The 10,637-nt window shown below is 41.5% G+C and overlaps 1 long non-coding RNA gene across 1 annotated transcript; it reads right to left on the minus strand.

The window, feature by feature from the left end:
* Positions 1–2,711: 2,711 nt before the first annotated feature.
* Positions 2,712–9,691, minus strand: LOC129605032 (uncharacterized). Its single transcript, XR_008696501.1, has 2 exons — positions 8,441–9,691; positions 2,712–7,894 (listed from the first exon to the last, which is right to left on the minus strand). It is a non-coding gene; the product is annotated as an uncharacterized LOC129605032 (long non-coding RNA).
* Positions 9,692–10,637: the final 946 nt, after the last annotated feature.

The raw sequence follows: 10,637 nt of genomic DNA on the forward strand, positions 1-10,637 counted from the left end.
TAAAAACTGTGGGTGAGAAGTTGTGTGCTTTAACCACTAGGCTCTTATAAGTGATGGATGGATGAAGTAGTTCACAAATGTATCTGGTTACATCACATCAGGTAACAGCACTGCAGGACTCTGGTGCTTTGGGGAGAAGGGGGTTGTGTGAAACCAGTCTAACTAGTGCTGTGGATTGGTCGTTCTGTCTGAAGAGAGGCTCTCTATTGTTATGTTCATCTAAGCTTGATTGGAACATTGAAATGTTCTTTTTTAATATAAAACAGCTCCTGGAGCAGGCAGACTGACACTCACTACATTCAAGTGAATAAGAATAATATATAGAATGAGAATTTAATAATTTCATTAGGTACTTTTGTGAAGTCCAACTCAACCTAATATAGCCAGTAACTGATAAACCTCCAGAAGGTAGTTTGGCAGCTGTGGCAGCGTGAGCTGCCGATGCTTATCTATGATTAAAAAAGAGTTAGTACAACATTCAATTTTGAAATGAAGTCAACTTTTCAAGTTTTCTCAACTTTTTAGTTGACTGTTTGGACAGACTATTGTCTGTCTGTCTGTTTGTCTGTCTGCCCTAGTAAACAGTGTAGAACTGACATTATCAGATCTATGTTCTGTTCTCAGAACTGTGCCTATACTTGCTGTTTGACCCTAACTCTACGGGTCAGATACTAAAGCTCCACCTTTTGGTTTTACCCTGGAATTGCGTCTTTGGTGCTAAAATGGGGGTGGTCTCATTAACATTTTTAACACCTTCCCCAGACAGACCAAGGAGGGGGGCTGCTGACAGTCGGCTGATGAGGGTGTGATAAGTGTGCGGTCAGCATCAGAAAGGTGACTGACAGTCGACTGAAATCAGCGAAAACGAACCGCTCCATCTGTACAACAGCCTGTTGCTCTGGGCCGTTATTCCCCCACTTACTGATGCCACATGTTGACAAAGTTGACCAGCTGCTTTTATGTTGACACAAAACTCTTCAAAGCATTTTACTCTGCATTCCGTTTATTTCGTTATTAATATACATGTAATTGCAAATGCTGCACTGAGCTCTTTTGCTTTGACGAGTTTTGTGTCTACATGAAAGCGGGCAGAACAACGTCTATGCGTCTCACCGCTGAAAGCGGCTGGTGAACTTCGTAGGAACACGACTGTAGCTTTGCAATGACTTGTAATAACGAAATATTTGCGTTTTCTGTTTATATTTTTTCGTCAAGCGTTTTCTGTTTATATTTTTTATTGCACATTTGTTAAAACATAATGGGTGTACTGTCATCTTTTTTGTAATTTTTAGCATATGCATTTACATTTTGTATATGAATGACAAAATTAACAAAATCTACATTTGAAAAAACTTTGAAGAGTTCCATGTCTACATGAAAGCGGGCATAACAACGTCCGTCTATGACTCACTGCCGAAAGCGGCTGGTGAACCTCTTGGGAACATAGCTGTACCTCTGCAATGACTTATTATGGTACAGGTGAAAGGGGAAATAACAAAATAAACGGAATATAAAACTGAAACGCTTTCAAAAGTTTTTGGTTTATTTTATATTTTTAATGGCACATTTGTTAAAACTAGATGGGTGTACTGTCATCTTTTCTGTAATTTTTGGTAACGTTACAGTGAAAGAATGTGTGAACTTTCAGTTTTTTTGTAAATAAGCAAAGCAGCAAAACTGTCTTATTGTATTGTTGATGTATTTTATTGCTTCCTTCGGTGAGACTGCAACAATGATACTCGTCCTTTCACGTTGTAAATCTAAGCACATAGCGGTGGAACATTGTAACAGTGGCTGTCACTCATAAACTCATGGGAACATGAGTAGGAACTCTGCTCTGCCTTGCAGGCAGCAGCAGGGTCAGCGAGCCCATGCGTTCCACCCCACAGAGTGCGTCGGTGATGGCCCTTTTTATGTAAAAGCGGCTCTTGGCAGGGTGCCAGCTGGAGCGTGCCGGACAAATGAACACCCAGCCGTTGTTAGGGGTATATGTAAAAGTGTACGTCCTTTGGGTGTTCTAGTGTTAAGTAGTCCTAAATAACAAAAAAAGCAGTCAAAAGCAGAAATCAAAAAGGTTTAGAGCTTAGTTAGTCGCACTAAAACTTTAGTACTCTTATTTTGAAATGGTTTACAGGAAGCTTGTGTGAGTAACTTTTAAATTGTTTCATTAACAAGTAATAATAAACCAGTAATTACTTAAAGACTCATTGCCGATTCATAATTGACCATTCAAAAGCAAAAAAATGCTTTTAATGCTTTTATTTTAAAATGATTTAGAGATGTGTGTGTTTATAGCTAAACTAGCTAAATAGTCTCATTACTTGTCACAATTAACCAGTCAAAAACAGAATTCATGCTATTAAAGCTAAAAATTTGGATTGGTACTTTTATTTTGAAAGGAGATTGAGGACACCTGTGCAGGTAATTTCTAAACATTAAGATTGTCTTATCATCTAGTCACAATACACCAGCTGAACGCAGAAATATTGCCATTTTTAGCTAAAGATCTGGAAAGGGGCTTTTATTTTGAAAGGATTTGGAGAAGCTGTGTGTGCAGTATATTAGTCTAAATAACTAGTCATAATAAACCTGTTGAAAGCAAAAATATTGCTATCTTTAGCTAAAAATCAGGATTGGGGCTTTTATTTTGAAAGGATGTGGAGAAGCTGTGTGTGCTGTGGTGGAAATTTTCCACAAAGAAGCAGATGAGAGAGTGTTGTCCTTTTGTGCGATTTATTGAAATAATAAAGAAAATAAAAATAATGGGGAAAGCAAATAAAAAGCATGGATGTTGATCGTGCACATCAACAAACCAAAAACCAGCTGGGGAGATCAGTGCACACACCACGAAGGTGTGATGCAAAGAGCCCACGATCCTCAAGTTGCTTCTGCCTTTTAGCTTCTCTGTCTGACTAGGGTGGAATGTCTTTCCAACCCAATCAAATTACATGCACCATCTCCTCCCTGTCGCAGTGTGTGTGAAGATTTTTACTTTCTCACACCTGCATCGCTGACGTCCAACTATCTGTGAGAAAGGAGCACCAAGTCTCAACAGACAGAGACACAACTCCCCGACCTTGGGTTTGGGAGCTAGAGTTGAGAGTCTATCAGGCAGAGACAACCATTGAACAATCTAGGTGAAATGTCAAATGCATACAGTAAGACAAAACATAAGATATTAATTACAGAACATAAGTCATAACTCGTATAATAACTGCATAGAAATAAGGAAGACACATAGAAATAAGGAACAGACAATTTTTCCCATAACACTCCCCCCTTTTGATTACACATTAATCAAACCATAAAGGAATAAAAATTGTCAACATCATATTCTGTAATAATAAAAGATCCTTGCAAATGAAACAATAAGGGTATTAACTCATCAAGATTCAAAATACACCTTCACATAAAATGGAAGTAACTAAGGGACAAAAGGTTGGGAGCTGTTTTTGGTGGGTAGTTAAACAAGAATAACCTCTGTATCGGCATGTGAAGAAAATAAGCTCATAATCATATTTGTATCAGATTATATTTTGTGATCAGATAGCCTAAGACCATTGTCAAAGTCATTAAGTGAATTAGAGTTGGGGTTTTTGAACATAGTGCATTGTGTCATCTCATACGAGAGTGTTGCTGAGGTCGCACGCATGATGAGACCTCTAACCAGTGGGATAACGCAAAAACCAAACAAGAGAATCACAGCCATCTCAATGATAAAGGAAACAGCTGCGGACATGAGAACAGATTTCCATTTTCCAGACATTTCGTCTAGCCAATTCCAAGAGGAAGAACCTATACCAGAGTTAGCTGAGATTCTGAAGGCCGTGTAGCGCCTTCGCCACAATACCATTAGAATCAGTGTTATTCAGGATGTAAGTACAACATGCCTCTCCAAACATAACACAAACGCCTCTTTTCTCTGCTAACAACGTGTCTACGGCCATTCAATTGTAATGTAATAAAGATAATTAATGTACGATAGCCATAGGTTTCCGGTGGGGTTCTGTTTCATATATTCTTAAGATAGATTTAATGCTTTCGGATCTTTAATTGTACATTTGCGTCTAGAGCGAATAGGAGATTCAGGGATTTAACCAGAATGATGATGCGTTTTTCCGCTTGTGTTGTCTTTCATCTGTAGATGAAGGATAGAACTAATTGTAGCAGTGAATAAAGTGATTGTGAGCAAATTAAACACCAAGTCAACTTTAGGATATTTAAACTCAGTGTTGTGAATTATGTGAAATTTTCTCATTCAAAAGTAGTGTGCAAAGTTACATGAAAACATCATATGATCAAGGCAATAATCAGAGTAACATAAAATGTCTAACGCAACGAGGTTACAATTGATGTCTTGTAACAATCTGCTTCGTCCTGTTGAACAGTAGCGTTAGATTGTTTCCAACCTGTGTGTTGAAGTATTGATTGTTCGTTGGGGTTCTTCAGGTTGTGATCAGCTGATCACAGAGACACTTGGGATTTGTTATCACCGCCAGGTTTCCTCCCAATGTCGTCTGAGTCACTGTCACTCCCGTGATGTGAAGAGTCTACACGTTGTCCAGCGTCGGCAACTCAAGGCTGCTCGTGTGTGTGTTTTCTCAGGAGCGTGTGTGTAGATGTATGGTCTGATAGTGTGATTCACCGGTGCAGCTTCAGGCGGCGCTTGGCTCACACCTTTAGCTGAACGGTCAACGCAGCCTCGCCTCAGTGCGTGTGTGAGCACAGCGAGGGTCGTCCTTCTCAATTCTTTATGTCAGTGGTGGTTTTCTTGTGTGGTGTAGATGTAGATGGAGGGTCGTCTGTTGGATCCGGGACCTTCTTGCAGTGGAGTGGATCCAAGTCGCTCTCTCTGCGATCTTTACAGCCGTGTGGGTCGTCAGAAGGACCTGGAAGTGGCCTCGCCACCGTTTGGAGTCCCAGTGCTTCCTCCTGAACTCCTTAACGATCACCCAGTGCCCTGGTTGGATGGTGTAATGGTCCTGTCGCCTGCTTTCACCTGTTGGGAAATCTGAATTATGGGGAAAAGGTGTTTGGGCGGCACGGCTGCCATCAGGCCCAAACCAGACTCCATGGCTACAGGTGGAACCATGCGTCAGCCAGAGTCTGCGTTCCTGTGAGGTAGAAAATGTTTAAAGCACAGGGAGATGAGGAAGGAAAGGATAGAGAGAGTTGGAGAGGGAACAAGAGGAAACGAGGATCAGGAGAGGGAGGGGTTGTTGGGCAGCGACCTTCGGAGCAGCGTCTGCAGCTGCATGTCGGCAGAAACAAAGTCGTCACTGATGTTGGACAGTTACAAACAGCATTAGCTGTAGGCAGCAGGACAGCGTCCAGCAAAGCAGAACCTTATCATGATGTAAGATAGGTTTGCAATCAGACTTCAAAGCTTCCTATGCTTCCACAGAGCGTCTGTGGAGTCCGTGTAGATGGTAACAGACTCTCCTTCTGCTCGTTTACTAGCTTCAGTCAATGTGATCAACTCTGCAGCCTGAGCAGAGTAGTGTCTTAGCAAAGAGCCAGACTTCAAGACGGCCTCTTGATAGTAACGTTCAGCATGTTGAGTAAGGTGGTGTTGCATCTAAGCCATCGGGCTGTAGAAAGATGTGATGTTTTCCAAAAGAATCAAAGACACAGTATGAGGACAAAGAACAGAAGTCGTACAACCTGATCTCTCATCCACTGTTTGAGTGAAAGGTCGCATAGGGTCAGATCAGGAAGACCCAAGGTAGGAGCCAACTGAAGAGCAAGCATGAGGTCGGTGAACGTTGTTCAGCCTCAGACGTCCACGTGAGACAAGAAGTGGACGATGAAGATGTCTGCATCAGAACCCTGAGTGGGGCCTCAAAGACATTAAAGTTAAGAATGAAGTTCCTACAATAAAAACGAAAACCTAGAAAAGATAAGCTGTTTATACGTGCACGGTTTAGGCAGGTTTCAAATTGCTTCAACTCTGTTGGGTGAGATGGATTTGCCATCAGCTATAATTACAATGACCCAGAAAATAACCTTTGTCTGAACAAACTGTAATTTAGACAGGCTCTCTTTGTGGCCTGTAGCATCCAATGATTCAGTAGCTTAGTGGTGTCTGCAGTAACGCCATCTATGGCTTCTTCCAGAGGGTGATGTTGTTTACATGGTTTGTGGTCAGATTTAGGTGTGATGACCACTGGTTCACATCCTCTGATCAAACCTACATCATGTCTGTGTGTGAGCCACAGGGAAGCAGGGCTTCCTGTAAGGCTGAGTGTTGGGTCAGAGCGTCCTCTGAAATAAAAATAAAAACGAAAGCGTGTAATGTGTGTCATTAGAGTGTGGAGGTACCCAGTTCACTGTTTGCTGCACATGACAGGCAGAATATAAAAGAAAGGTTTTCTAAAAGTATGCAAAGTAGGTGAATACGTCACATGGGGTCGGAAGTCGTTCACCAGTCTCCACCCCGTTGACATCTGTTCAGGAAAGGACCCACGTCCTGCATCTGTCTCCATCATGTTTTCACAGAGGGACGTGTGGAACTGTAGAATAAAAATAAAAATCTTTTTTGTTCGTTAGTAAAAGAAATCGCAAGCGCAGACCTGTGTTCATCCCAAAAGAATGAAGTTGAGGTCAGTTTGAGTGTGTGTGTGTGAAATCATAAACAAGCTGTGATGCAGCCTGTGTGAGGGCCTCAGTTACAGCCCCCCCTCAGCAGCCAATGATAAGAGCACAGCTGAGCTGAAGTTAACAGCAACAAAAGAGGGATTATTTAGAATGTCTGTAGATGTAACCTGCACTCCGTCTGGAGTGGAAATCAATTAAATACCTAAACTACATGAGATCTCTTCCTAAAAATTTAACTGGGCACAAGTTTGAAAGCAAAAATGAATGTTAAGGTGTCTTGCTGTCAGATGTTGCACAAGACAGTGAAAGAATAAGTTTTTCTTTAATAGTCTGGTACGTACAGTAATTATTATTACTTCTCTCTAATAGTCGTCTTCCCTTTAATAGTCATTAATAGTCTGTTTCAGTCAGTCTCAGTCTTCCTATAGTCTGTTTTTTTGTTTTTTTTCTACAGTCTGTTTTGTTTTTCTACCGTCTGTTTTGTTTCCTATAGTCTTCTAGTCTGGCCAGACAAACCTATATTGTGCACAAACCCTTTTAGAAACGTAGAGGATTTTATTACTGAATTTGTTGCAAGTTAAAATAGTTTGAACCCATCAGACTGTAAAGTCATGCAGCAGTTGTCATTTAGCTGTTTGTCATCATTTTAAAATCACTCTGTGGGATTTTTTTTAAGCAAAAAGCGATTCTTCATTGCGAGCAGATAAGCATGAACATGAATTTGAGCGTGTATCAGCTGTAAGCGTGTTTCTTCATTGCGTGTATGAATGTGTGTGTGTTTGCGGTACCGTCTTGTACGTCACGTGAAAAGGAACCGTCACCTTCCTCCTTCCCCAACCATCAGTCTGATGTGAGCGCCAGCGGGTGAAGCCTTTCAATGGGACAGTTGTTCCTCGATGACAGACCTTTCCTGGATCCTCGCATGCAGCTCTATTGGGCCGATCACGTCTGAAGCCTCTCCTGTTGTTTCAACCAGTGTCTGTGTCAGAGCACGTCTTCTCTGCTGTTGCTCTGTCCTTGTTTTCCTTTGCTGATTACCTATTACAGTCATAAGCAGATGTCTGTGTCAGACACACACGCTTGTAGTAGCTGGTTCATCTGATGAGCCCAGAACGTGATGGCTGCAGACGTTGTGGAGTCTGTGAGGCCTCCATGCTGTGGTCTGTGTCCTCCAGCTGCTGTGGTGTCAGAGCTTCCACCCCGTTCTGGTTGTTGGTCGGCGCTTCTTCTCCTTCGGTTCTTCTGCTGATGGTGGGAAAGGAGTCCAGATCCGGATTTACCCTCATCGCGCTCAGTTCTGCATTAGAATAGAGAGCAGAAACAATGGGAGCATTTGCTCTTGACATGACGTGTGTGTGTGCGTGTGCGTGTGTGTGTGTGTGTGTGTGTGTGTGTGTGTGTGTGTGTGTGTGTGTGTGTATGTGTGTCTGTGGCAGAGTGCAAACAATTCTTCCCCAGAGTTGTTATCTCCTTTTTTCCTGTTACTCTCATCTTTTGTTTCTTTTAGGGCTTTAGTTTTGATAGTTTTGCTTTTTCAAGTATTTTCTTTTGTCTCTAATTTTTCTTTTAAGGTGCGTATGTCCTTACACAAAGCGATTCTCCTTTTGAACCCATAACCAGTTTCCCACTCATGGAAACATGAAACGCACTAATAACCATATTTACTTTTTACTTTTAATTACCTTTAGTTTTGTACGGTTTCTGTCTGGTGGTGAAGACTCAAATTGCCCCGAACCCGTCTTTCAGAGTCCGGCGGTTTCCTGCCTTAGATTTTTTGTGTGTTCCGGCCGGAACCTTCCCAAAATGCCTTTTTATCGGACGTCTCCGTAAAAAGGGAACCAACCTGATCTGGCGACAGAGCCTTTCCCGAAGTATTTCCTCAACGTTAGGCCCCTCTAGGCCCGGGTCCCTCGTATCTTGAAAATACTTCACTCTGCGAACGCACTCCCTCTTTCAGAAGCCGTCTTTTATACTCAGTCCCCCACGTGTGGACCACGCACAGATCAAAAAAACATGTCTGTATCCTCAGTACAGACGGAAGCTCGGTTCCACGAGCCAACCCTTAGCAACCGACGTCTCACCACCCAGAGCAGACTTTCACCTAATTAAGAACATGTAATATTGGGATTTTTTTTTTCTCTTTTTCTCGATCTAATTAATTTTCCTTTTTCAAATTTAGTGTTTCAACCAAATAGAAGATTTCTTTCCCTTTTTTTTTCAACCAATTGAAATGTTTCAGCTAAATTAAAAATAAAAGTTCCAATCCTTTTGTTTTTCCCAAATCAAAAGGAATCTCTCTCACCGAGCCGAGCCAAATTAGGATTTGAGTTTGAATCTGAGTTCGTGGATCTCGTCAGAGGCGATCCAGACGGGTGAGCAGTCCTCCCAGCTCTGAATGTCTGTAGAGGTTTGGAGGCTGAGCGACCCTAGTCCTCAGGACTATCGTCCCTGGTCACACCGTCCAGACGACCTGCCGCGGGGTCCTGCCGACAACGCCAATTTCTGTGGTGGAAATTTTCCACAAAGAAGCAGATGAGAGAGTGTTGTCCTTTTGTGCGATTTATTGAAATAATAAAGAAAATAAAAATAATGGGGAAAGCAAATAAAAAGCATGGATGTTGATCGTGCACATCAACAAACCAAAAACCAGCTGGGGAGATCAGTGCACACACCACGAAGGTGTGATGCAAAGAGCCCACGATCCTCAAGTTGCTTCTGCCTTTTAGCTTCTCTGTCTGACTAGGGTGGAATGTCTTTCCAACCCAATCAAATTACATGCACCATCTCCTCCCTGTCGCAGTGTGTGTGAAGATTTTTACTTTCTCACACCTGCATCGCTGACGTCCAACTATCTGTGAGAAAGGAGCACCAAGTCTCAACAGACAGAGACACAACTCCCCGACCTTGGGTTTGGGAGCTAGAGTTGAGAGTCTATCAGGCAGAGACAACCATTGAACAATCTAGGTGAAATGTCAAATGCATACAGTAAGACAAAACATAAGATATTAATTGCAGAACATAAGTCATAACTCGTATAATAACTGCATAGAAATAAGGAAGACACATAGAAATAAGGAACAGACAATTTTTCCCATAACAGTGCTTAATAGGAAAACTGTAAAACAGTCACATTAACCAGTCACGATTACCCATTCAAAAGCAGAAATAGTCCTGTTAAAGCTAAAAATTTGGATTGGTGCTTTTATTTTGAAAGAATATGGAAAAGGCCAGTGCAGGTATTTGCTAAATGAAGTAATCAATAATATGCATAGAGATGAGTACAAACTGTTTCTGTAGTGACGAGTTAAAGACAGAAGTTCTATCTTTAAAAAGTGTGCCCTCGCACTCTAGCTGTGACATAACGCACTCTAGCTCACGTAATACACACTAATGGAAAAGCTGAGAAACAAACCAGTTGAAAGCAGAAATATTGCTATATTATATCTAAATAACTATTTGTAATTAATCAGTTGAAACATTACTTAAACTAGCTAATGAGTTGAATGTATAGCACAGTATATACTGTAGTTCAAAGAGGACTCATTGTAGCTGAAGAGCCGTCTCCACATGGAGAGAGGTGTGTGTGTGTGTGTGTGTGTGTGTGCGTGTGTGAATATAACACAAACGGTGGACCTAAAGCAAATGAAAATATTTCATACAAAATCATGGTCAATCATTGCAATTTCAATTTTAACACATTATAGTGGCTCACAGCAGTTAGTCCCGCCCTGAGTCGCTAAGGCTTATGGGTAAAACAACCGTTTTTTTGATTTTAAAGTCTTATAGTTAAAGTTAGGATTCAAAAATTTTTATAACTTTGGTCAAATTAATTTAGCACCTTGTTCATTTATAGTTGTAATGTGTTCCTTTTGATTTTCTTCTTGTTTGTGTGGTACACCGTGAGTGAGACGATTGTGTGTGGGAGTGACCATCAGCAGTGATTCTTTGGGCATGTGTGAAAAGCAATTGTGGCTTGCTTTCCACAAATGGAGCGCACCAGTTGCAACTGCTCCTTCTCTGCACAGTCTAATTTGTGTGGC

This window comes from Betta splendens, chromosome 13 (genome assembly GCF_900634795.4).
Source record: "Betta splendens chromosome 13, fBetSpl5.4, whole genome shotgun sequence".
In the NCBI taxonomy this organism is placed as follows: Eukaryota; Metazoa; Chordata; class Actinopteri; order Anabantiformes; family Osphronemidae; genus Betta; species Betta splendens.